The 27,689-nt window shown below is 47.0% G+C and overlaps 1 pseudogene; it reads left to right on the top strand.

Annotated features, from left to right (window-relative positions):
• The first annotated feature begins 8,405 nt into the window (after nucleotides 1-8,405).
• Nucleotides 8,406-19,122, top strand: LOC124980076 (tigger transposable element-derived protein 1-like; annotated as a pseudogene).
• Nucleotides 19,123-27,689: the final 8,567 nt, after the last annotated feature.

Here is a 27,689-nt window from a genome sequence, read left to right as displayed (position 1 = left end):
CATCATAGAAAAATAGTGGAGACAAGCAACAATAACAAAATTTAAATCACCTGGATTTCACCACCCAGATGTAATCACAATTAACCTTTCTGGTGCATATCCATTTGGTGCAAAGATCGATGTGGGTAATTAATCTCTTAAGAAAAAAGTGTTAGTTAAAGGGGAATAAAGGGAAGGAAGGAAGGAAGGATAGGAATAGGAAACACAGCAAAATGAATTGGACATAACTTTCCTATGTTCATATATGAATACACAACCGGTGTAACTCCACATCATGTTCAGTCACAAGAATGGGATCCTAATTAGAACAAGTTATACTCCATGTATGTATAATATGTCACACTACTGTCATGTGTATCCGAAAAGAACAACAAAAAAGCAATTGCTTAAATAAATCATATACAAGTGTTCATGTTGCCAGTTCCTTATGGAACTTGATTAGCATGAACCCTGATGTTAATTGTCCTTTTATTGAAAATCAGTTAATGGGAAATTGTGCTTTATGTATAAAGGTAGCATTGCTGTCTCCATGCCACATGCCTAGGGTGAGTTCTTTCTCCCCAGCCTGTGGGAAGTAGTCTTAAGTGCTTATAGCCAATTTGAGGCCTGGGGAGTACAGAGCTAGATTCAGGACTGGGCTGCTTAGCAGATACAGGTTAAGCATCCAAAATCCAAAAATCCCAAATCTGCAGTGTCCCATAATCCAAAACATTTTGAATACTGATTTGACATTGCTAAGTTGGAAAGTTTCACATCTGATCTCAAGTGATATGTCACTGTCAAAACACATATGCACTAAAAATACTGTATAAAATGAGCTTTTGGCTATATAAGGTGTGTATGAGACATAAATGGATTTCATTTTTAGACTTGGGTCTCCTCCCCAAGATACCTCATATACATATGCAAATATTCCCAAATTTTAAAAAATCCAGAATCTGAAACATTTCTGGTACCAAGTCTTCTGGATAAGGAATATTCAGCCCATAGCAAAAAATAGTACCATCTGTAGATCACTTGGGGAAGCAACCCCAGTGACAGAGGTTCTAGTTATTGCAGGTCTCCCCAAACATGAGGGACCACAGGTGCTGTCTTTTCTTTGGCAACAGTGGCTTTCAATCTCAGCTGCATGTTAGAATCACCTGATAGCACAAACCTCAGCCAGATCAATCTGAACTGGGTCTAAGCATCAGTATGTTTAAAAAGCCCCTTAGGCCACTGATGTGCAGCTGGGGCTAGGACGTGCTGCTGTAGGAGGTCTGGCTATTTGAACCCTCTGACTGTGGGGAAGTGAGATTGAAGGCCATGGAAACCTCATAACTCTGTGCCCTTAGCAGACCTGCTTGCCACTGAAATTGACCTTCCTGTAACATCAGCCCCCAGGGGCTCTTGACTGCAGTGTGAAGTGTCCAGGTGGAACTTAATGAGAGCGTCAAGCAGAGGGCTGGATGGGAAGTGGGCCTACTCCTGGGGGGAAAAAACCCCAAACAAACAAGCAAAACAGCCTGGCTCATTATTTGTATATGGCTTTCACTACTTGAGAGTACCAAACGAGTTGTTTTGTTTTGTTTTGTTTTCTTTTCTTTTTTTCTCTTCACAAGCATCCTTCCAGGTCAGTTTTCCTCAAATTCAGCAGCACATTGGAATCACCCTTGGAGCCCAGGAATGCAGCTTAAACTGGTCGGGGCTGTGGCCTGGACATTGGGATTCTTAAGATCTCTCCAGTAACTTGCATCCCAGGTTGAGAACCACTGTCCTGACTTTTAAAAGGAGATTCCCCTGTTATCAACCAAAGATACAGCTTATCAGGAATGGGAATCATGAAAGCAGAGCAGCTGTTATTGATGTTCCCAGTTGGGATCCTGCTGGAGCTGAGCAAATGGCTGAGATCACGTGAAGGTATTATCCCACCTTCCCGAGGAAATGTTTACAGGCAGAGACTCTCCCAGTTTCCAGGCCCATTGTGTTCCCCTGTGCCTCCCTCACTGTGCTGTAAATGCATTGATCTTTCAGCTCTTCCCACAGCTGCGCCGGGCCCCTCCATGGTTCTGTACGTTCTGCCTTCATGGAATGTTCTCAGCTACCCCATCTCATCCCATCCTTCCCAGCTTGAGCAGTGTTTCTTGGGGGAGAACTTCTCTGACTACCCAATTCAAAATATGCTCCTTCTGCCTACATTATCCTCTATCCCACAGTGGGTTTATTTCCTGATGACATTACAATGCATGATCATTAATTTTTTTGTTGTTTGCTTATTCATCTACTCCATTAGACTGTGAACTTCATGAAGGCGAGACCATGTCTTATTTGTTTACTCTTTAACTCCACGTTCTAGCACAGTGTTTAACCCATAACTGTGTTGAATGCTTTTTTGTGGAATTGACAAAAAAATCATTAAGAGTAATAAACTGTTGTGGGCTGGGCACATGTTGTATTGAACAAATTAACCACTAGGTGGTGCCAAGACCTCATGAGTAAACAGCCCACTCTGGGAAAAGCATCGGAATTAAAACACGATTCAGTTGCATACATCACTGCATCACTGGGGTTTGGTGGGTGGAGGATGAGGTCACAGAACAGTCAATATTCCCTCCTTAGGGGGAAGATCTATACTAGCAAAATCCTAGTTTCCAAAGGCTCTGTGACTTCCCGCCCTTTTTTTTGTAGTGCTTGGGGAATCAAACCCAATGCCTCATGCGTGTTAGGCAAGCATTCTACCACTGAGCTACACCCAAGTCCAAGACTCCATGACTTTTCAAACAGTATCTAGAGAAGAGACAATTTCAAAAGCTTTTCTTTAAAGAATGAATCCCAATCATATCGTCCCACGAGCTGAATGACTACAGTGAGAACTCACGACTTCACTAGGAGATGCCAATCTCTCCCTTGACAGCTAACATGGTTAAAATGTCCCCTCAACCCCAGTTTAATTCTACCTCCCTGCAGTCTTACTACAACTAACATTGGGAACCATCTGTTACGGTTTGGATGTGAAGTGTCCCCCAAATCTCATGTGTTCAAGGTTCAGAGGAGAAATGATTGGGTTGTGAGAGTCATAACCCAATCAGTGAATTAATCCCCTGATAGGGATTAACTGAGTGGTAACTGAAGTGGTGGGGTGTGGCTGGAGGAGGTGGGAATTGGGGCGTGTCTTTGGGGTATATATTTGTATCTGGCAAGTGGAGACCTTTCACTCTGTTTCTTGATCATCATGTAAGCTGCTTCCCTCTGCCACATTCTTCCACCATGATGTTCTGCCTCACCTCCAGCCTTAAGGAATGGAGCCTACTGTCTATGGATTGAGATCTCTGAAACTGTGAGCCCCTAAATACACTTTCCTCCTCTGTAATTGTTCTGGTTGGGTCCTTTTATTAACAGCAGTGAAAAAAAAGCTGACTAAAACACCATCCCTTTATTTTCATGAAATCAGTTGTTAACCTTTTATCCTTTCTTTCTTCAAGCTAAACAAACCACATTTCTTTAGCTTTCCTTCTGATTTTTTCCAGTGTCTCACAGAGAATCTTAAATTGTTTTTTGGACAAGACTTGTTCTCACAGTCATGCACAGCTGTGTGAACCTTGGGCAGGGGCTGCAGGTGTGAGGGACAACGTGGAATGTTCTGGGTAATGATGAGCCCTCTGTATTTCCAGCCTCCTTCTTCCATGATCTATAGGATTTAGCTGCTATTGCATGTGTTAATTTGGTTTCTCTTAAAAGCAGAGCTGCACCCTTACATGCAGAGAGTTTATTTTAGGAAGTGACCTAAGGGACCAGGAGTGTGGAGGTCAGGGAAGAATTGAAATATGATCCATGTATGCATTAGAAGCTGGCTACTCTCTGGGACTACTAGGGCTCCCTCCCACAAGGGACACACTGAGGAGTTAAGTGTACCTCCATGTTATTTATGTGAGTCCCAGAAAGGGGAAATCTTTACCATCTCCCATGCCTACTGGCCAAGGGTTATTTCAGGGAGTGTTCATTTCCTGGCACTTCCTGGTTTGCACAAGTGCTGGCACGGGCTGTCCCTGAGTATTCTGGGAAGGCCAGCCAAGCAGCCCCAAGGGCAGGAAATTAGAGGGGCAGCTAAGGCCAGGGGCCGTTGGGCTTCATCTGCTCCCAGCAGGTTGCTGCAGTAGGGGTTGAGCTAAGTTGGGTCAGGAAAACGTGAAGCTGGATAAAAGATGTCTAGCATGGGGCCCTCTGGAGACAGGGTAACAGTTTCCTATTGCAAATTTTGCAGAGCCATGTCTGTGGTTATGTACATGTGCGCATTTGGATGTAGTTGGGGAGATGGTATAGGTGTCAGGGCGTTCCTGAAGAACATTCTGGAACAAGTGCCAGAAGTTGGTTTGTGGACGCTAATGCTGATCTTGCCAAAATGTGGGGCAGCCGTGTCCAGCTGCCTAGCAAACTCTCAGACCAGGGACCTGTGCCCTCTGACAAGTTCCCATTCTATGCCTCCCTTAGGAAACAATCCCCAGGACTGCTGCCTGGTGAGAAACTAACCAAGTAGAGACACTCCACTGATTTGGGGACCCACTTCAACCTCATTCTTACTCAACTACCTTGCGTATTCCCTTTTGCTTTCCTCCTAGCCATCTCAATTTTTTTTTCCCTTCTAAACTCAGGATTTTCCCTCTGGACTTCCCCCACACCTGCCCTCAGTTGATCTCTGTTTCTCAGTGAAATGGGGGAGGCTGGAGAATGGTCTGACTGATTTGTGGTCCTAGGACCAGCAACCTCAGCAATAGGAATGCAGCAGCTCGGGCCCTGCCCCAGACCTGGGGTCGACTGCACGTGAACAGGAGCACTGGGCGATCCCACACCCAGGGAGGTTCAGGAGCTGTGGAGAACCAGAGGTCTCCAAATCCAGGTGTCATCAGAGCACTTCGGGTGCTGGCCAAATATGCACATTTCTGGTCATCAGTCCCTGGAGGGTACAGCTCCACCAGATCTGTGGTGTGACCCTGCAATCTGTGGTTTTATTTAGCTTTTATGCAATTTCACCAGCTCATGTCTAAGAATCACCAGGTCGTCTTCATCCACTCCGAAATTCTGTTTTTGCCATTGACTTTTTTTGCCAATTTGAATATCACTTTTTTTGCGATGTTATATTTGGGACCTACAGGGCTTTTTGTTTGTTAGATTTTTAAACAGTAAGACTTAGTTTCTGGGCCACTGTGGGCTTTTTAACTTAATTTAATTTAATTTATTAATTATTATCTTTTTTAATAGTGAGGCCTGGTTTCTGGTGTGAACTATTAACTATCTTGGCCAGGAACTTGTCTTTCTTCAATATCTAGCAATTATAACCTATGGGTACTTTACCACGTCCTAAAAGCTCCTATAGCTTCATGCTTCGGGGACCTGGCTGACGGAAGCTCTGGTGGAGCTGGACTGGTGGAGGCCTCTGTTCCTCAGCCATTAGGTACTGGAGGGGTTGTGTCTGAGCGCCAAGGTCCCCATGCCCTGGTGCTGCTGTTGAGAGATGGAGAGCTGAGAGAGCTGGGGCCCCAGGCAGCCGCCGAGAGAGGCCAGAGCGTCTACTTGCATCTGGTTTCATGCAGTGTTGAGGAGTCATGCCTGTCCATCATCATCATGTCCACAGAATCCAGAGTGGCCCTCCAGGAGCAACTCCAGACCTCTGCCTGGGAGCCCTGTCTGGGTGTCTGCAGAGTCATCCACCCTCATGAGGGGAGAAAAACCCAGCAGGCTCGGCGCTAATTGGCCCCAAGCATGTAGAGCAATTGAAGGTGAGGGGGAGGCCAAAGACCTCAAAGTACCCCTGCCAGGCCAGAGGCTAAGAAGTGACAGGAGGCTCCAAACCAAAAGAAAGATTCCCTCACAGGGTCCTCCTGGGCCTTGGGCTGTCATCCAGGTCTAGAGACCCGTTCCTCAACTTCATTTGGGGCACCATTTTCTGCCTGTGAGTGGTCTGTAGGGCCCTCTGGAATAGGCAGAGCAGGGGCAACAGGAACTGATCCTTATCAAGGGCAGAGCTCGGCTCCCCAACAGGCTTGTCACTCAAGCTGGGGCCCCCCATGGGGAAGCAAGTGGCAACCAGGGGAAGCTGGCCTTTAGCACGGGCCAATAAGGTTGGTGTGTGGGGCTTACTCCTCCAGGGTCAGCGTCATTCACAGACAGCTGCCTGGCTCTGCGCCTCCATACCCACCCGGAGTCTGGGGGTGAGGGCATTCTGGGCCTCCACCATGTTCCCATCACACTTACCCAAGTCAGAATGGGCAGAGGGGAGTGTCCACCCCTACTGTGGTGACCACAGAATCAAGGCAGAACAGGGACAGCTAGGGTGCCCCTAAATCCCAGTATAAAATCGCCATCATAGCCACCAGGGTTCCTCAGCCTCTATATCCCTGAGCGAGAAAACAAAACAAAAACACCAGGCCAATCAGCTTGGCATGTGGAATGGCCCTGTAAAACTCCCCGCCACTTCATTCAGTCCTTGGTAATGTAAAATGGGGGACACAGAGCCATCACCATTGCTTTATGAACAATATTCCACTTAATAGTTACAGCAACACTCTGAGTCAGTCTTCCTATTATCTCCATTTTACAGATGAGGAAACTGAGTTAGAGAATTTCAATGATTTGCTGGTAAAACAGAGCCTTGAGGGTTGGGGCCCAAGCCGGCTGGCAGCAGAGTCTGAGCTCCTCACCACATTCACGTGCTTCTTCCCATTCTGTCGCTACTCAGGACCGGAGTCGGGCCTGTTGTTCTGTGCTGGGCACTGGAGGGGTCAGATGCACAGATGCATCAGACATGGCCTTGTTCGTAAGCAGTTCAAGGTCAACAATTCCTCACTCTGGTGCCATGTGAAGAGTATCAGGGATTCTGGCTCTGGGTCTGTCACAGGAATCTGGTCTTTCTCATCTTGATGTTTTTCTCGGAAAGATGGCCCTGGAGTCCTGAGAGATTTATTTCACTTGCTTTTCTCTTTCTAATTTTGCCCTGATATGCCACTGATATTTATGACCTGAGCACCACCCACACCATTCATCTTGCCCTCGTTAGGCGTGTATGAAAGGACCACGATTACATGTCCCAAGTGGCCTGCTCATGTTGAAAACATCAGCCCAGAGCCAAACAATTACACACACACACACACACACACACACACACACACACACACACACGCCGTCCCCCATCCAAGAGGAGTGGGGCACTGCATGCGTTCTCTTTCCGAATTTAGGGCACTCTGGAGCAGTTGCCGCTGCTGCTCTGCCCCGTGTAGGTCTTCCGGGTCCCGCTCCTTGAATTCTTTTAATCTTGCCCGTAAATCACCCGCCTGGCTCCTGGACCCACTGTCTGCGCCTGAAGCTCTCTGGCCCCACTGTGCAGGGCCTTTGTGGGCAGAATTATTCAGTCCCAACTGGGGATTAATGTTAATCTCTTGTTCATGTGACCAAATAAAGAGTTATTCTTTCCATCTGTCACCCCCCCCCCCCCAGGGCAGGGTTCTGGGTTCTTTCTACGTCCCACCCAGAGGTCTCTGAGGGCAAATAGTGACACTGCCCCCCACCCCCATGAACATCTGCAGGGTATCGGAAAGGCACAGACCGTGGAATGATGGGATGTGGGGTTGAAAGGCTCCTGAGCAGGTGTCTTGACTGCCCTCTGCCTCATTTTGCCAAGGAGGAAACTGAACATCAGAGAGGCGAAGTCCTCACAATAGCTTCGTGGGCCAGAGCCCAGGTCTCCTGACAGCACTGGGTGCTTCTCAGGACCAGCGTTTTGAATGGAGCCCTTTTCCAGAAAGGATCTCACATCCACAAACGAAGCAAGCAGTTTGCTGTGCTGGATTCCAGTTCTGCTTCTCCTCTATCTTCCCTCTTCTGAACTTGGCAACTTTTCTTCAGCAAAGTTGCCCTCCGCATCTCTTTCTTCAGGGGCTTCCTGGAATGCAAGTCGGAATGGGAAGGCATGGCTTCCAGTTCTGTCATTCCCTTGCTGAAAGACAAGTGGCTTAAACTCTCTTGACCCTCAGTGTTCTTGTCCTCAAAATGGCAGTATGTCTACCTTGCCTTCTTGAAGTGAGTCTCAAATGAACCCAAGTGCCTATGCTGATACAGTTGAATGCTTACTAGGTGCTAGTCATGGAGTTATAGCTTAATTTATATCAGTTATTTTAATCCTTGTAGTAATTCTTCAAGTTGGGTCACCCCCTTTCTATGGAGAAAGAAACAGGCTCAGTGAGATGAGGTCATTGCCCAGGGTCACAGAACTAGGAAGTGGTAAAGAGGCATCAAACACCCATCTGCCAGCGTCTTAACCAAAGCTCTCTAGTAAGGGTTTACCACAATCTAACTGGCCCTTTCTCTCTCACATCTGACTTCCCATTAATAATCCCTTGTAAAACAGGGCTTAAGACATCAAGGCCAAAATAACCATGGTTATCCCCTGGGACTTATGGAAAGAAGGGGTGGGACGGAGCCTGAACATCTCCAGAGCCCAGTTTTCCTCCCACTCTGGGACCAACGGTAAGACGATACTGGGAGCAGTCTGAGAACGTGCAGTTCCCAGGAGTGACCGCAGGGTGGCGCAGCGGACCACACACACGCTCCAGAGTCCGCAGGCAGGAAACCCCCAGTTCAGCCCTGGGCCTGACGTGCATTCCGCTCCTGGAGGGATGTTCAGTTCTGTTTGTTCAGTGCTGCAGTTAGGGAATGGGCTGGGGCTTAGGTTCATTTTGATTCAACAGGCGTTTGTGCAGCTCCGGCTGCAGATCAGGGCCTAGGCTTGGGGAACCCAGAGGGATACAGAACCAGAAATGTCCCTGCCCTAAGACCTCACAGTATGTCTGAGGAGGCAGACACTGACATTAACATCCGCTTCCAAATGAATATGAAGAAAGTGGGACGTTATGGCATAGGCTTAAAGAAATTAAAACTTGAGTTTGCTTTACCAAGGGTAAATAAGACCCTGTTATGGTTTAGATATGAGTTGTTGTCCCCCAAAAGCTCATATGTGAGAATGCAAGAACATTCAGAGGTGAAATGATTGGGTTATGAGAGCCTTAACCGAATCAATGAGTTAATAAAACAATACGGATTAACTGGGTGGCAGCTGTAGGCAGGTAGGGTGTGACTGGAGGAGGTGGGCCAAAGGAGGAGTGCCTTTGGGGTTTACATTTTGTTCCCCATGCAGGTATCTCTGCTTTCTGATTTCATGTTCTGAACTGCTTTCCTCTGCCACACCCTTCTGCCACGTTGTTCTGCCTTACTTCAAGCCCAGAGCAATGGAGTAGGCTGTCTGTCAACAGAGATCTCTGAGAACATGAACCCAATAAACCTTTCCTCTTGTTCTTGTCAGGTCTTTTGGCCACAGTGATGAAAAAGTTGACTAAAACAGACCTTCACCCATCCCTGGCTGCTTACTTGAGGGACCCTTTCCAGTAGAGAGTAAATCTTAGTATTCTAGGCCTTCCTGAATATTCTAAAGATCACCTCTTAAAGGCCATCCCTCCCAGTGCCATCACACTGGGGTCAGGCCTTCAGCATATGCATTTTTGGGGGACACAAACATTCAGTCCATAACCACTGCCACTCCATGGGCACATGGATATTTGGCTGCCCTGGTCTAGAAGTCATGGCCTTCGTGAACTTTCTCACGCATATGCCATCATCCCTAACCAGGTCTCCCTCTCACCTGGGCTGACCCCTTACTCACTTAACCTACAAGCTTTCTTTCTTCCTTAAAATGCTGCCCACTTCCCCCTTTTATACCGTTACTTTTTATTTTCTTTTTTTGGTACCAGGGATTGAACCAGAGGTACTTCACCATTGAGCTACATCCCCAGCCCTTTTTATTTCTTTATTTTGAGACAGGCTCTCACTAAGTTATCTAGGGCCTTGCTAAGTTGCTAAGGCTGGCTTTGAACTTGCGATCCTCCTGTCTCAGCCTCCCGAGTTGCTGGGATCACAGTCGTGCACCACTGTGCCCGACATAGTAGTTCTTTTCTTGAATCCTCCAGAATTAGCTCCTCCCTCCTGACCATGACCTCTCTGTAATTGTCCATTTACCAAGTTATGTAGTAATATGTCTGTTTCCACATCTGTCCTGCTAGACTAAAATGTCAGGGTCCCTGTGTTCAGCACCTGGCACAGTGCCAGGCAAGTGATACACTCCTCAGGAACTTGTTTCATTTGATTGAGTAACTTGAGAGGAAATCACATGTGATTTTGAAGTTATTCTCTAATTCAATCCTAACAACAACCCTGCATCCTGGGTATTACCTGCATTATTTTATAGCCAAGGCCATAAGAGTTGCTATGACAGATAAAGTCTGAAATCCCAACACACCGAGGCACACTTGCCTCACAGTTCTTCCATCTTGATTCCACTTCACCAAGAATACATCTTTCCAGGCTGTTGCTTTAGTCAGCTTGGCTGCCATAACATAACAGCTCCACACTGGGTGGCAATAACAAATATTGCTCACAGTTCTGGAGACTGGGAAGTTGAAAATCAAGGTGCCTGCAGTTTTGGTTCCTGGCGAGGGTCCTGTTCCTGGCTTATGTGCATCCTCACATGGTTGAAAGAGAACTCTGGTCTCTTTTCCTCTTATAGGGGCAGTGATCCCATCATGGGGCCCCTCGCCCTCATGGCCTTCCCTAAATCCAATCACCTCCTAAAGATCCCACCTCCCTGCACCATCATACTGGGGTCAGGCCTTCAGCATATGCATTTTTGGGGGACACAAATATTCAGTCCATAATCACTGCCCCTTCAAGGGCACATAGACACTGAGCTGCCCTGGTCTAGAAGTCACTTCTGTTTGCAACACTAGCCATGTTGGTCAGGCATAAAAGCAGGAGGGACTGAGAAACATGAGGAGAAGATACACACTCAGCAGGCTCTGTCCAAGTCAGATGCAAAACCACCACACCTGCACCTACATACACACAGCCACCAATGCACACACACCCATGTACGTGTGTGTGAGCACGAGTGTACACACCTATGACTCATGTTCCAACACAGCAATGAACATGAAACCACCTGCAGAGACACGCAGAGCCTGCAGAGCATCATGTGCCACAGAGAAGGACATGGGTGAAATAATCCTCAGGCTGCAATTGTAAGGGCTGAATTCCTTAAAGAACCTCCTTCTGGGCTGGGGAGATAGCTCAGTTGGTAGAGTGCTTGCCTTGCAAGCCCTGGGTTCAATCCTCAGCACCACAAAAAAAAAAAAAAAAAAGAACCTCCTTCCTCCGTTATTTAGCAAAGTATTATGCTTAGGACTGAAAAAAAAAAAAAGATGTTTTGGGAGAGGCACAGCATTTGATGACAAAGGGGAGATGCTCATGTTCCCACTGTTTCTGAGGATAATGAAGTTCTGGAGACAAGCCGTTCTTGGGTGGCTCACAGTGAGACATAATCTTTGCAAGATTTAGCTTGTGTGGTGGAGGCCATTGTTTCACGTCTTATAATGAGTTTGAGTATTTATGGAAACAGCTCTCAAGAGGCAGCAGAGGGGGCGACAGCACCTATCACTGCAGCTGGGCTTCACGGTGCCACCCTGCGTGGGTGTCGATGCTGCCACTGAGGTGAATTGCAATTTGGGGGAGCTCACCTGATGACATTTTGACACGGCAGAGACTGGGGTTGACACATCTTTGTAGGAATTCAAATATTTGAGTCAATTGTAACAATAAACATGCCTTAAAAGCAAAACAGTAAAAAGCCAAGATTTGAAACCCTGGGTTGATTTTCTTCACCATCTCCTGGGAGGCTCATCAGTATCTGGGACACAAGCGTCCTTTCACTGGGGCCTTTTGGGTTCTGCCCAGGTAATGATGAGAGTCCCTGGGAACTTTAGGTTTTACCCCAGCAGCTCAACACTTTGATAAACACTGATGTGTTTTTCCAACTGTTCAAGGTCTGGGGAATCTGCCTTCATTTGTGCATGGAGTGACACCTCTTCTGTGAAGCCCTCCTGGTCTTGCCCAGCATGAACATCACTCGGTTCCTCCTCGGTGCTCCTGGTGGACCTTGAACATACACCCATACACCCAGGAGAGAGTGAACCACATTTTGGACGGGAGTTCTGGGTCACTGCTGGGTCTCTAGCACATTCATTACTGGTGCAATTCAACTATGTTTGTTTGTTCAGGGGCTGGGGAGATAGCTTAGTTGGTAGAGTGCTTGCCTTGTAAGCACAAGGCCCTGAGTTCGATCCCCAGCACCCAAAGTAGGTGAATGGTGAACAGGGAGCCCTAGACATGGAGGAGAAGAGACCTGAGTTCCACTTTTCCTCTTACTTCCCTTTCCAGTCATAGATTACCGATCATTGCCATGTCCTCTTATCCTCTCTTAGACTTCCTTTCTCCATGGAGGTGGGAATTAAATCTGCTTGGAAGGGACCTCATAAAGTCATTCCCAGTAAGACATGGAGTGGGTTGCTAAGATTTAGTTGCTGCCTTGCCCAGAGGCTTCTGTACCCCAACCATGGGCAGTGACTTGATGTCACGAAAGACAGTGTGGTAACTGACTTCCAAGCAAGCTCCCAGTGACCTCCTCTAGGGCTGTTCCCACCACTGAGTATCCCCTTTCCTCCTAAGCCAGGGGCAGCCCGAGTGATGAATAGGATATTGAAGAAGTGAAGGTGGTGACTTCCAAAGCTAGCTAAAAAGAGTGTTGTGGCTTTTGCCTTGGTCCTTGGATCACCTGCTCTGGAGGAAGTCAGCTGCCATGCCACAAAGATACTCCAGAGCCCTGTGGAGAGGCCTGCATGGACAGGAGCAGAGGCCCCCTGGCCAAGAGCCAGCACCAATTTGCCAGCTATGGGAGTGAGCCACCTTGGAAGGGGACCCTTCAACTCCAGTCCAGCCTTTATGTGATGACAACCTTAGCTGGTATTTAGCTACAACTTCAGAGGGACTTTGAGCCAGAATTGCCTGGCCAAACTGTCCCTCAATTTCTGACCCACAGAAACAATATGGGATAATCAATGGCTACTGTTAAGTCTCTATGGTTTGGGGCAATTTGTTATGCAGCTTTAGTTAACTAACACAGACAGAGATACAAATGGTAGAACTTCAGACAGCAAGACCCTTCCAGAATTGAGCTGCCCACCCATGGAGTAAGGCTGGTTACGTGATCCGAGAGCACGTTAAAATCATCTCAGTGCCATTCACGCTTCATGTTGTTGCCTCCACGCCAGCCCTTCCCTTTGGCTGCCTAGATGTCTGCTCCCCACTCCTGGGTGTCACCAGAACTTTCCAGCATCTGCCCAGGCACTCAGCACCATTGGTATGGTCTTTCTGCTTGCTTTCAGGATCCTGCCTTGGTCCCCAGGCCCAGCTGGCTTGGGTGAAGACCACAATGCCACAGATGACTTTCTTCCCGAATCCTTTCAGATACCCAGTCATGCACTATGATTGTTCCAGGAGAAAAGGACCGGAACAGGTGGAATTTTGTGCTTGGGTTTTGAAAGGAAAAGCTGAAAATGCTGAAGAATTTCAAATCTTCTAAGAGGAATGAGCTTGTGTTGTTCCTAAGTTGTTCTAAGCAAAAGGAACTGCTCAACCGGATAGCAAGGGCCTTCAGGACAGGAACTGAGTGTCCATTCATACATTCATTCATTCAGCAATGCACAAATGACCCCTTTTTCCAGGCACAGGGCTAAGTACTGGAGGTAGCAACAGTATAATTCCTATCCTTAGGGAGCTGATGTTCTGGTTGAGGAAACAGACAATACAAAAAGTAAAATACACTCAGCTGGATATTTAATAGCAAGGGCTACTGTGGGAAAAAAAGATGGGGGGAGAGTAAGTGTTGGAAGGTGGTTGCCATTTTTAGTGAGTCAGCAGTTTATCCTGATGAGCAGGTAACCTCAGAGTAAAGGCTGGTGAGAGGGAAAACTGAGGCTTGTGAATGCTAAGGGAAGAATGTCCCAGTGCAGAGGCCCAGAGGTGGGAGCATCCAGGAACTGTCAAGAGACAAGCAGGAAGCTGGGTGCGGTGTTGCTCCCTGTAATCCCAGTGGCTGGGGAGGTTGAGGCAGGAGGATCAAGAATTCAAAACAAGCCTCAGCAAAAGCAAGGCACTGAGCAACTCAGCGAGACCCTGTCTCTAAATAAAATACAAAATAGAGCTGGGGATGTGGCTCAGCGGTCGAGTGTCCCTGAGTTCAATCCTTGGTATGGCCCCCGCCTCCCCCCAAAAAAAAGGGACAGCAGGAAGACATGTGGCTGGAGCAGAGTGAGCAAGCACCAGAGTAAAGGGTTGAGGTGACAGGGCCAGAGGGGAAGATTAAGTACTTGGGCTTTTACTTGAAGTGAACTGGGAGCGGGACAATGGTAGTCGGGTCTTGAGCACCAGAGTGTCTTATTGCCATGACACTCAGCCCGTGTCTCCTTTTCCTCATGGTCTCCTGGTAGATGGAGGCGGGAATCTAAAGCTCCAGTCCCCATCTGCTCATGAGGCAGGTGTATTTATGCCCACGGCCCCGGGATAGGGTTGCAGGTAACAGATACACAGGTGTGCAGGTGTGCAAATGGAGCCTCTCCTGCTCTAATGTCTGACACCCATTCTCCAAGGGGCCACTTGGAGCAGCCCCATGGTGGCCCTGCTACTTAAGTCCCTATGGGAGCACCAGTGTGGGTGCTCCATGCTTACTTATCCCTTGGAACTGAAGTACAGATTCTGTGCAGGAGGGAAAGAGACCATGTCCCCGCAGCTCTGTGACATCTGTGGCACCTCTTCTGTGCCCAAGCACACTGCTGTGGGACCCAGTTAATCCCATCTCTCTGCCAAGCAGCACCCCAGAGTTGACTCCCCCCATCTGATAACTCAACCTGGGGGCCCAGGCCTTCCCCAGCACTGGGCCAATCTTTTCCTGCCATGAACTTATTTGATACAGAGGGGCCTAGATTCTACAGGGGCAAGAGGCCACAGGGGCTGTCAATACCGGCAGGGTCAGAGGCCCCAGGCCAGCTGGTCAAATGCCCTGGATGCTCATGTTTGGCCACTGGTGTCGCTGTTTGCTGATATTTCATTTGCTCTCATCTCCTCTGGTCACATCTCCCAGCACCACCTGGTTTGCTGGTCCTCAAGGGACCAGCAATTCTATTCTCCTCCATTGGCCCTTTTTTTTTTGCATCTCCAGTGCCTACTAGAATTTTGCCTATGGTGGACCTTCAGCTTAACATTAAATATATGAGTCATGTAATAGGTGCTGGGTGACTTCTGCCCAGGACAAATGTTGTCTGGTAATCTTAGATGTCTTAGGAGTGCTTGAGATTTGCACACTGTACATGTTATGTGCACACCCACAACAACAAAGTCTCAGTGTCCCTTTGCTAAGCAGTTTCCGAGCTGGGGTGCTGTCCCTGATGCACTGTAGCCTCCTTGCCATCATTTTCTTCTTTATTCTGTGGACCTCCTCTGAGATAAATCTTCAAGCTCTCCACCCCTCCCCGAGCTACTCTATGACTCACAGAGCCCCACGCTTGAGAACAAACAGGCCGTCCCCACTTCTCACCTCCACCCTGAGTGACCCAGTGCTCTCTCCAGCAATGATGAACCTTTATTGCAGCGACGGGTCAGGGTTTGGTCCTGGGATGGTGACATTATTAAAAACAGATTTAGTAATGCTCCAGTTAGCCTGCCTGTCCAGTAACGGTTCATCATACTCATAAAGCTAAACAGGTCCATTAGGGGTCAGCTAATCTCTGCTTTTAGGCACAACCACACCTACGTCATTCCAGAAAGATGGGATTATCTTTTACTTATTATTTTTTAAAGATCTCCAGAGACAGCTCAGAGCTCAGCCTCCTTCAGAGATCAACTCCAGTGTTACAATGTTCCTGTGGCTCATGGTTGATCAGGTGTGTAGGTGTGCACACGTGTGTGCATGCCTGTGAAGTGCACACTCCAGGATTTCTGAGATGTCTGCCCTCCTTTGCCTTCCCTCTCCCTCCTTCTCCAGGCCCAGGGAGGGGCAGAGACAATTGCCAGGAGATGCAGAGTAGCAGATTCCGTGGAACTCCGCAGCCTGTGGCAAGGTCACCCTTGGGTAGCTGGATGCAAACCCACCTCCCCTGCAGGGTCGCTCTTTGACCGAAGGCAAGGCTTACTGTCTCCTTGGGCCTCTGTTTCCTTGACTGTGAAAGTGGGGATGATGCTGACTTTGCAGTGCTACCAGGACTGGTGAGGATGTATGTGAAGTGCCTCATTCGTAGTAGGTACTCCATAAATGCCGGCTATTATTGGGGATAGAGAAAGAAATGCACGTGGGAGGCACTGGGAACATTTTGACTTGAGAGTCTCCTGAGAACAGAATGTGTGGTCTGTGTGGGCAAATGTATGGCAGGGGCGGATCTCCTGTGGGCCTCTGCTGCTCACCGCGAGAGGCTCCTGGGGAGATCCCGAGGCCAACTGAGCAGAAAGGAGTGCTGGTCCCTGGGCTATTGCACCCCAATGCTTCAGCTGACTGGCTGGTGCCTCCTGCCCTCGGGCTGCAGGGGGCACCTGTATGCGTCCTGTGTTCTGTGGGGTGTGGTATACATTGCCTGACTTGATGAAAAGCAACCTGTCCCCGGGCTGTTGGTTTCCATGGCAGCATAGGGAAGAGCAGCCAAGCAGCCAGGCAGTTATGCTTTTTAAAAAAGGGAGCATGATTTGGGAACCTAGTGACTGTCATGACTACGTGTATACAGAAATCAGAGAGGTTCATTTATATAACAAATATTTACAAGCATACCTCATTTTATTGCACTTCTCAGATATTGTGTTTTTATAAATTGAAGGCTCGTGGCAATCCTGCATGGGTTCACTTCGTGTCTTTGTCACGTTTTGGCAATTTTTGCAAATATTCCAAACTTTTTCATCATTATTGTATCTGCTGTGATGACCTGTGAGCTGTGATCTCTGATGTTACTGTTGTAATTATTCTGGGATGCCATGAATGTTGCCCACAGAAGACGGTGAACTTAGTCCAAAACTGTCATTTGAATTCTGGCTGCTCTACTCACAGGCTACCCGACCCCTACCCCTGCATCGCTCCCTCAACCTGAGCCGCAATATACCCTGAGACACAGTGATAGTAAAATTAGACCAATTAATCACCCTGCAGTAAGCTTCTAAGTGTGCAAGTGAAAGGAAGAGTTTCACATCTTTCACTTGAAATCAGAAGCTGGAAATGATTAAGCTTAGTGAGGAAGACGTGTGGAAAGCCCGGACAGGCTAAAAGCTGAGCCTCTTCCACCAAAGATTAGCCAAGTTGGGAAAGGAAAGGAAAAGTGCTTGAAGGAAACTAAAAATGGACACACAAATGCTAATGTCCTGTAAGCCAAAGCCGAATCCAGAGCAAGGCCTCAACTCTTTCAACTCTAGGAAGGCTGAGAGAAGTGAGGAAGCTGCAGAAGAAAAGTTTGATGCTGGTGGAGGTTGGTTCCTGAGGTTGAGGGCAAGAAGCTGTCCCTATAACATAGAAGTGCAAGGGAAAGAAGCAGCAAGTGCTGAGGGGGAAGCCACAGCAAGTTACCCAGAAGATCGAGCTAAGATCGTCGATGAAGCTGGCTGCACTGCCTTTGACAGATTTTCAGTGCAGACAGAACAGCCTTCTCTTGGAAGAAGATGCCATGTTGGACTTTCATAGCTAGAGAGGAGAAGTCAGTGCCTGGCTCCAGAGTTTCAAAGGATGGGCTGATTCTCCTGTTCAGGGCTAGTGCAGCTGGTGATTTCAGTTGAAGCCAATGTTCATTTACCATTCCAAAAATGCTAGGGCCCTTAAGAATTATACTTAATCTATCCCGCCTGTGCTCTATAAATGGAATAACAAAGCCTGGATGACAGCACATCTGTTTACAACATGGTTTACTGAATATTGTAAGTCCACTGTTGAGACCTACTGCTCAGCATAAAAGCTTCCTTTCAAAGTATTACCGTGCTGACGATGCACCTGGTCGCTCAAGAGCTCTGATGGAGGTACACAATGAAAGTAATGTTGCTTTCTTGCCTGCTGGCACAACAGCCATTCTGCAGCCCATGGATTAAGGAGTAATTTTGACTTTTAGGTCTTATTCTTTAGGAAAAAAATATTTTGTAAGGTCATAGCTGCCATAGATAGTGATTCCTTTGATGGATCTGGGCAACGTAAATTGAAAACCTTCTGGAAAGGATTCACCATTCTAGAAGCTACTAAAAACATTTTTTGATTCATAGAAGGTCAAATCTTATTTCTGGGTAAGGTGGCACATACTTACAATCCCAGAAAATCAGGAGGTTGAGGCAAGAGGATCACAAGTTGGAGGTCAGTCTAATCAACTTAGCAAGACCCTAAGCAACTTAGTGAGGCCCTGTCTCAAAATTTTTAAAAAAGGGGGTGGTGCTGGGGATGTAGTTCAGTGATAGAGCACTCCTGGGCTCAATTTCCAGTATAAAAAACAATCAGGGCTGGGGTTGTGGCTCAGTTCTAGAGTGCTCGCCTGGCATGCGTGAGACCCTGGGTTCGATCCTCAGCACCACATAAAAATAAAATAAGTGTATTGTGTCCACCTACAACTAAATATATTTAAAAAAGAAAAAAAATCAACATTAACAGGAGTTTGAAGGAATTTGATCCCAACCCTCCTGAATGACTTTGAGTGGTCCAAGACTGCAGTGGAGGAAGTAATTGCAAGTGTGATGGAAATAGCTAGACGATTAGAATTAGAAGTGGTGCCTAAAGATGTGACTGAATTGCTGCATCTCATGACGAACCTTGATGGGAGAAGAGCTGTTTCTTCTGAATGAGCAAAGGAAATGGTTTCTTAAGACAGAATCTATCCCAGTGAAGATGCTGTAAACGAGGATCTTGAATATTCCATAAACTTAGTTGGTAAAGTAGCATCAGGTTTTGAGAGAACTGACTTCAATTTTGAAAGAAATTGTACCACAGGTAAGATGCTGTCAAACAGCATTGTGCACTACAGAAAATCCCCTGTGAAAGAAAAGTCTACCAATGCAGTACACATCACTGCTGTTTTTTAAGAACTTGCTACAGCTACCCAACCTTCAACAGCCACCAACCACCCTGATCAGTCAGCAGTATCCACGTCATGGCAAGACCTTCCACCACCAAAAAGATGATGGCCCACCAAAGGCTCAGAGGATCATTAACAGTTTTTAGAAACAAAGTATTTTTAATGAAGTCATATACATTGCTCTTTAGACATTATGGTATTGTACACTTAGTTAACTATAGAACTTTTGTATGCACTGGGAAACCAAAGGGGGAAAAAAACCTCAGATTAATCAGTTTATTGTGACATTTACTTTATTGTAGTGGCCAGGAACCAAACCTACAATATCTCTGAGGTATGCCTGTATTGAGCACCTTCCATGTGCAAGGTTAATGGAATACATCAGTGAGTGTAGAGATGAGATCCCTGTTCTTGAGAGTCTGACCTTGTGGCAAGTGGGGATGGAGCTGAAGACAATGAACTGTACCCATCATAAATACATAATTAAACAGTATTTCAGGAGCCAGTCTGTGCTATGGATAGAGGGCAAAAAGCAGGGTGATGGGGATTGAGGATGCTGCGTAGACGTGGGATGGGTTTCAAATAAGGGGGTCAGGGTGAGCCTCCTTGGGAAGGTGATATTTGAGATAAGACTTAAAGAAGTTGAGGGGTTTAGTTTGATAGAACAGCCTCTGCAAAAGCCCTGAGGCCTGATGCTTTCCAGGAACAGGGAGGAGGCAGTGGGGCTGGAGAGGAGAGAGAGCAAGGGAGGGAGGTGTTGGTTTTTAGGATGGAGAGGTGATGGAGGTCAGCTCACTATGGATCTTTTTTCTTGGGCTTTTCTACCAAATGGCCCATTAGGAGCTAAAGCAATAATCCAGGTAGGGAGGATGGTGGTGATGTTGGAGGTGGAGAGATGAGTTCCAGCCACTTGCTGATCCACAAACAGCAGCAACTGCGTTTAACAGGAACCAGATGAGCGCGCAGATTACTGTAATTCAAGGTGGGAAGAACTAAGTGTTGGAGCCTCAAATGTGGGAGGGATTCGAAAGAAGGAGGGAGCTCCTTTGGCTGATAGGATCATTATCTATCCTGGGTGCAGTGGCTCATGCCTGTAATCCCAGCAGCTGAGGAGGCTGAGGCAGAAGGATGGCAAGTTCAAAGCCAGCCTCAGCAATTTAGCAAGACCCTGTCTTGAAGTAAAAAAAATAAGAAGGGCTGGGGATGTGGCTTAGTGGTTAAGCACCCCTGGGTTCTCAGTGTCATCCCCTCCCCGCCCCCCCGGACCAAACTGTCATCTATATTAGAGATGAGCTTTACGGTTTGGGTATATTCCAACAGAGAGGAGGGCAGTAGGGTAATTAGGACAGGAGGGAGGGCAGCCTGGGTGCAGCAGAAATGTAGGTGGCACAGGGAGGGGTAGGACCTGGACTTTTCCTACCCAGGATGCTTCCCCAACCCACAGGGAGCACAGGAATCTGGGGAGTTGACAGTGGGTCACACTAGTGGGGGTATTTCAGGTGGGAGGCAAGGAGATCCTCTGACGAGGGCTGGAGGACTGGGAAGGAGGGGAATGTGAATAGATGCTGGGGAGGTGGGTTGTGTGTCGCCTGTTACGTGATGGTCAGGGAGCACAGAGGCACCACTAGCAAATGTCAGGTGGTGGCGGGGGCATGTGCAGAAAAGAGGGAGGATAAAGGTGATGAGTTTGGCTTTGGACATATAGTACTGAGGTTAGATGTCCAGAGGCAGAGGTTAAGCAGAGGGTGGAAAGCTGGTCCTGCTGAGCTCTCTGTTGATGACTGTGATTTGACTATTTTTTGGGATGTTCACAGAATCAATGCAAAGCCTGTACGATTAGGTGTAAAAAAGGGGCAGGAACCATGGGAAATTGAATGGCTGGACCTGTGACCAAGGTCAGGCCTCTAGCAAGTGCTGGGTGGTGCACACTGGTTGTCACCCCTGCTGGTGACTGAAGAATACATTTTATATGGCCCACGCTCCAGTTTCTATGTTCTGGGATAAAGCATCAGTTTGTCAGGGTGGGGGACAGGGAGTCTTGCCTTTTTGACTTTCACAGTAGAAGGGGTTGGGGAATTTTTGCTTCCCAGTAAGATATACACTACAGTAGAGTCCTCAAACACAGCACAGAATCATAGCTGTTGGGAGCTACAGAACACAAAAGTCCTTGTATTAATTTGCCTCATCCGCTATGACAAAGGACCACAGTCTGAGGGATTTAAGAACAGAAATTTACCATCTTGTGGTCTGAAGTCTAGAAGTCCAAAATCAGGGTGTCATTGGGGTTGGTTCCTGCTGAGGGCTGCAGGGGACAATCAGTACCTCACCTCTCTGCAGGCTTCTGGTGGCCATAGGCATTCCTTGACTTACTGATGGCAGGCTCCCTGTGTCTTCACATGGCCTTCGGTCCATGTCCAAACTTCTCCTTTCTGTAAGGACACTAGTCATACTGGATCAGAGCCTCTTTAAAGATCCTATTTACAAATAAGATCACACCTGAGAGAGTGGGGTTAAGACTTCACTGCTTCTTTCTCTAGGGACAGTTCCCATGTTAGTTTGGCTTTTTTTGTGACTTTATTCCACTTCTCTTCTTCTCAAAAACATGATGGTTTTCATCCTGATGGGTTTAGAAAGATATTTATGCAACTGTCAATTTTTAAATTATGAAAATTAAATAAATCTGCTTTGCTGTTTCAATCATTCATAAAAATCAGTTAACAAGCTTTGGTTTGCTCTCAGCAATTTCTGTTGATAGAATGTAGATCCAATACTCTGCTTGCCTAGAGTGTCCCTGGCCGTGGGATAAATGTTTTTTCCATTATGAACTTTTATTGTTGTGGTGCAAGAATCAGTCAGGAAAGTGAACTGTTCCCGTTTGCCTTTGGACCAAGAGAACATGTTCAGCACGTGGGTCGTGCGAAGCGGCCAAATACCAGTTTGCAGCAAAGACCTGTCACCCGCAGCCCACCCAAGGAATGTCTTGTTCATTGGTCAGACCTTCTCCCCAAACATGCTTGATGTCCTGATGGTTTTAGAAAAGGGCTTTACAGCCACAGGTGTGTTGTGAGGCCTGATGTCTTGGGCAGTCCTGCTCATTTCTTTTGGATGAGACTCTCTGCCTGTCACTTTTTGTCCACTCTGATCTCTCATGCATGTGCATTATTCTGAAGGAGAATGTGGAGTCTTGGTGCCAAGCACAGACCCCTCTTTCCAAGCCCTGCGTCACCTACTGTTCTCCGACTTCTTCCTTTTGTGACCCAGCAGGTCAGACATAGTTACTCAACTTTATAAATGAGATAATGGGGTCATCGGAGGCAGACAGCACCCAGTAACCTGTGTCCCTCTAAATGGGACTAGAAAAGAGAGATTTGGGAATTAATCCCCAAAAGACCCCCAAAATAAACTTCCATGGAACAAAAGGGAGGGAAATAGAAATGTGAAAGAAAAAAAGACTCATCGTTTTCAGAGGTCTTTGCAGAGGGACTTTGTCCCCAGACATCCAGTGAAGCCCCTGGGCTGCGGAGAAGCAGCGGAGTGGAGTAAACAGGAAGCTCGGGGAAGCTATTTTTATTTGGTGCCGTCTTTACTTTCCCTAGTTTCATTGGAAAATGAGTCTGGATTCCACAAAACTCCTTAGCGAACAACAAATCTCACTGGAGTCGGTGCCAAGGCCATCATTCCTCAGCCGTGGCTTGGACGCGTTTCCTCCTTGTGGAGACCTTGGAAGGCTCCGGCTTGAGCCCGAGCAGGAAACAGGTGGTTTGCTTTAGAGCGGGCTGGTGGAACGGCCAGCGAGGCCAGCCCCATGCCCTGGTGACAGATGTCTATCCTCTTCCACAGGAACCTGTTTTCCCATCAGCAGCTGGGAAGAGGGGTTGGCTCTGTCATGTCCTGGGTATCGGCAGTGTCCCAGGCTGCCACCCTGAGGTCTGATGCTGAGGGATGAAGAGGGCCTACAGTGCCAGGCTTCCAGAGGGTGCCCGCCTAGTTCCTGAAGGCAGAGTGGCCAAGCCTTAATTGGGTACAGGAATTCCTAGGTTGGCTTGGGGTGACAAGAGCCTGGGGATTGAGCAGGGCTTGGAGGGCCTCCTCTTGTCCTTGTTCATTTCTCTGGTTTAGCTGTAAGACCCACCTACTCAGATTTGCACTCCCTGGTGGACCGAGTTTAGGAATGAGGTGTTTAAAGGTCTTTGCTGTTGTGCACTGGGTTCTTCTTGCCTAGGAGACCGACCTTTCTTTCCATATAAAAAATGGGTTCTCATTCTGTCTCCTGCTCACTCAATGTCCCTTTCTATCTTCCTTTTCTCACTTGGCAATGCCTAAGTCATCATTAAATGACCGCTCATTGGGATCACTATATCTTTAAAAAGCAACGAAGTTGGAATGCTCATTTGAGACTAGGCCCAGGGTCTGCTGAGACTTCTGTTCGTTCTCTTGGCTCCCCTTTCCCTGTCTCCTATCTGAAGACGGTTCCCTACCTCTCATGGACTCCCATTGAGAATTTCTGCCCTGAAGTTGGAAAGACTGTCCTCTGGGTTTTCGTGAAGCACATCTCATGGGCTTGTCCTTTCCTGTTCTGGTGCCTGCAGCCCCATGTGACTACTGTCTTCTGGCCCAGCAAATCCTGTGAACATCAGGCCCTTTTGGTGGGCAGGGGTAGCGTGTTGGCCAGCTAGAGGAGGGCTTTGTGGTTGCTGAAAGTGTGCCCTTGAGTTGGGGGTGAATTGCAGACACCTGTGCCTCCTGGAGACAGGTCCTGTTGTGCCAGATGGCTCTCTAACGCACAGTGGTACTGCTTGCCCCTTCACGTAGTCTCTGCTTCTCTTGCCATATTCATCTTCTCCTTCCTCTGCTGACAGGTTTGGCTCTTGATTCTTTTGCTCTCATGTTTCCCTCTTCCCTGTAACTTCTGTTTACCAATGCCCTTGGCTGAGCAGGGCCTTTGTTGACCCCGTACCTTCAGAACTCTCCAGGGAGACTTCCAGAGTTACCACCCACTCCTCACTCCTTGATTGTCCCTCTCCTACTGATTCAAATTCTGAAAAGCAAGTTCTGATTGATGCAGCACGTTCTTCTCTGGGCACAGCTGTTTCCCAAGGCCATCCCAGAGGTCCCTGTTCAGCCCAAGGCCCAACTATACATGGTCATTTTTGGTAGGATGTGAGGGACCACAAATGCACACTTTGAATTCGATTTTTACTTCATGAACACTTATTATGCCATCTTATATTGACAGTGAAGACTAAGGATACAGGGAAACGTCATTTAATACTGATAGGTGAGTTTCTGAAAAGATACTGATTAGGCTCTGATGTTCATTCTGCACCCCCAGAAATGAAGTAAATGCCATAATTTATTTTCCCAATCACAGCCAGACTCTTGATCTATACCAGAGCTGCTGCTCGGGGGCTTCTGAGCTCTTTCTGGTCTCACCTAGCCACCTTCCTCTCCATGTGACCGCACGTCAGATGTTCACTAGGCTTGCTGCTCCGATTCTTCCTTGCTCACAGGACTTTCTCTTGTATCTAAATTCTACCTGTGCTTCAAAGACCAGCTCAACCCCTGTTTTTCTTTCCTAGGGTCACCACAACAAATTACCACATACTTGATACTTGAAAAAAACAGGAATTTATTCTCTTCTGGAGGCCAAAAGTCCAGGATCAAGGTGTTGGTAGGGCAGTTATCCTTCTGAAATCTCCAAAGAATCCTTCCTTGTTTCTTCCAGTCTCTGGGGGGTACAGGAATTCTTTGACTTGTGGCTTCATGACTCTAGTGTCTTCCTCCTTCATGGGACCATCTCTATGTGTCTGGGTCTTCCCCTCTTCTCTCTCTTAAAAGAACACTTACTGGATTTAGGGGTCACCCAGGTAATCCAGGTTGATGTCATCTCTGGAGATTTCACTACTTTGGCAAAGAATCTTTTTCCAAATAAGGCCATGTTCCTGTGGTTTAGGTTAGAAGGTGAACATACTATTTTGAGGCCACCGTTTAACCACTATAATTGCAATTCCTTTGAAGACTGTCTTCTAGCCTAAAGTGACCTAGATCTCTTAACTCCTGTGTCCTTTCTTAGGTCCTTGTGACATTCTGCTGTGCACTGTAGGTACTTTGACACCAGAGTAAGAGTTAGATGTCCCAAGTTCAAATCCCAGCTGCTATTTGCCAGCTGAATGACACTGGTCACATCATCTAGCCCCTCTTGCTAGGTCCAGGACACGTGAGGTGCCTAGATCACAAGATTTACGGAACTACTTACTCTTATCACCTGAATGTAAGATTTTCATGAACTTCCTCAAATGTTGTGCCTTAGGTGCCTCTCTTGACTTACTCTAATCTATTCCCTGCCCTGTCTCTTGTCTTGATTTTCTAATATGTAAAGTGGAGACAAGGACCTCTCTGACAGAGAAATTATAAAGATTAAATGAATAATAAAGGACGAAGCACAGTGCCTACACACGGCAAGGATGCAGTAAATGAGCCATTGCTTCTCTGACTAGCTCCTGAAAAGCTGGTCTTCATGTTTAAGACTTTTTATATTCCTAATAACCATGAATTTGGAAGCAAACAAGGTGACCTTTGGTAGAAGAATGGATAAATAATTTGTGGCACATCTGGACAATGGAATATTATTCAGCACTAAGCAGAAAGAACCAGCAAGCTGTGAAAAGTCATGAGGGAAGTGAGGTGCACATCACCAAATGAAAGAAGCCCATCTAAAAAGACTACACTGTATGATCCCAACAATATAACATCTGGTAAGGGCAAGATGTCAGAGACAGTAAAAAGATCCGGGGCTGGGAGGAGGAAAAAATGGACACACAGGACACCAAGGAGAACTATAATGATGGACACATGTCATTGTACATTGTCCAAACCTAGAGAATGCACAACAGCAAGAGTGAACCCTAACGTGGAGTGGGGACTTTGAGTGACAGTGGTGTGTCAACCTAGGTCCATCAATTGTAACAAATTTACCACTCTGATGGGGGTTATTGATAGTGGGGGAGATTACGCAAGTGTGGGGACAGGGAGTGTACGGGAAATCTCTGTACCTTCTGCTTAACTTTGCAGAAGCAAAACTGAAATGGTTCTAACACCAAAAACCCAAACCAAATGCATTACATTAAAAACAGCAGGTAATCAATAATGCCTAAGACTATTATGAATCCATGAATATTTGCTAAGTGTGAGACATTTGGTCATTGGGTGAGTAGTCTATAATCAGGCAAATAACCTAAGCTCGGGGAGTCTGTGGATCAAGAGCTCTTGAGCTGATTCATCCCCTTGTTCGTGCATGTGTTTAGAAGGTTTAGGTGAGGCGCTTTGGACAAAGGGAGTAGAGCCCAAACCTCAGAAAATTTCTGAGGTTGGTTTTCAAATTAGAACCATGAGGGAAAAGGCTCTGGAAGTAGGTTGCATGCGTGCTGGAAGGACTGGCTCACGTCTGGCTAACAGCAGCTCAAATGTGCAAAGTGGCTTTTGTCCATGTGAACTGGTCCCATCAGGAACGGACCGGTTCCTTCCCGGTCTCCCTTGCCAGCTCCCTGGGAAGGAGATTCTTTCCTGGAACACCAAGACTATCTTGCATCTTGCCTGGAACTCTCTGAAACTCTCAGCAATGCCTGGCCCAGCTGGGTGTACCCTGAAACACCACACTTGATATTGGGATTGATATTTCTCTTTTACATTGTGGTTGAGACTCATTAACTCTCAACAAGGATCCACACTGAAGGAGCTGCCTCCCTTTCTAGCAAAAAACATCTCCTAGGTTGGGTCACAGCTCCTGTAACTGATTTGTTCTCCTGGCACAGGGACAGCATGTTGTGTGGTACCCTGAGGCTGGTGAGAAAGGGGACAGACTCAAGAATTCTTGGGTGGGAAGGGCTCTTCCTTGCATTTACCACAATTGCTAAAATACTATATTTAATAGTCCAAGACTGGTCTATATTTGCATGGAAACTGTATGTGTGGAATTTTATTTTATTTTACTTTTTATACTTCAAGATGGCCATAATAAGAGCCAGACCATTGTTGATGAGTCTAATGATTAGAAGCAGCCTCGAAATTCCCTGCACAATCATGTTGGGTTCAATTTTAGGATCTTGTTCTAATAGTTCAAAATGTGTGGTGTTTATCTAGCAACCTCACTAAAGAACTCATATTCACTGGTGCCAAACACGTGCATTAGGTTTGCAGCTGCCCCGATCAAGGATTGGCTCAGTAACCAGTCAAAGTAACGGAGTTTACGTAAAGCAGTTTGGAAGGGTGTTGGAAAGGTTCATTTTAGTAACTGCTATATTTATGTCCATCATATCACTGTTAAATTGGCAGGCATGAGGCAGCCTTCAGAGTGGCTGAGTGTGTACCGTCACCATTCCTGGATGCGCTGTGCTCTGGAACAAGGAGTGCAAAGAGGACTCTTGGCTTTAGGAACTTGGCTCAACATTTCTATCCATTTGAGTCATGTCCACCATTGCACCTGCTTCCTTTGGAGCCAGACTTACACATTACCACCATTGCTCTTTAATAGCACTGAAATTGCACTCATCTGTGAAATCTGTCTCTTCTCTTTTTCTGCCATGGATGAAATCTCCAGGACTCTGTGTGTGTGTGTGTGTGTGTGTGTGTGTGTGTCTGTAGGGGGATGAAGAATACATTCTGAGTTGCTGCCTGAGAAATTTTTTCTTGTATTAGTTTTCAAGG

Source organism: Sciurus carolinensis, chromosome 1, assembly GCF_902686445.1.
Source record: "Sciurus carolinensis chromosome 1, mSciCar1.2, whole genome shotgun sequence".
NCBI lineage: Eukaryota > Metazoa > Chordata > Mammalia > Rodentia > Sciuridae > Sciurus > Sciurus carolinensis.
This window is presented reverse-complemented; position numbering and strand designations above follow the sequence as displayed.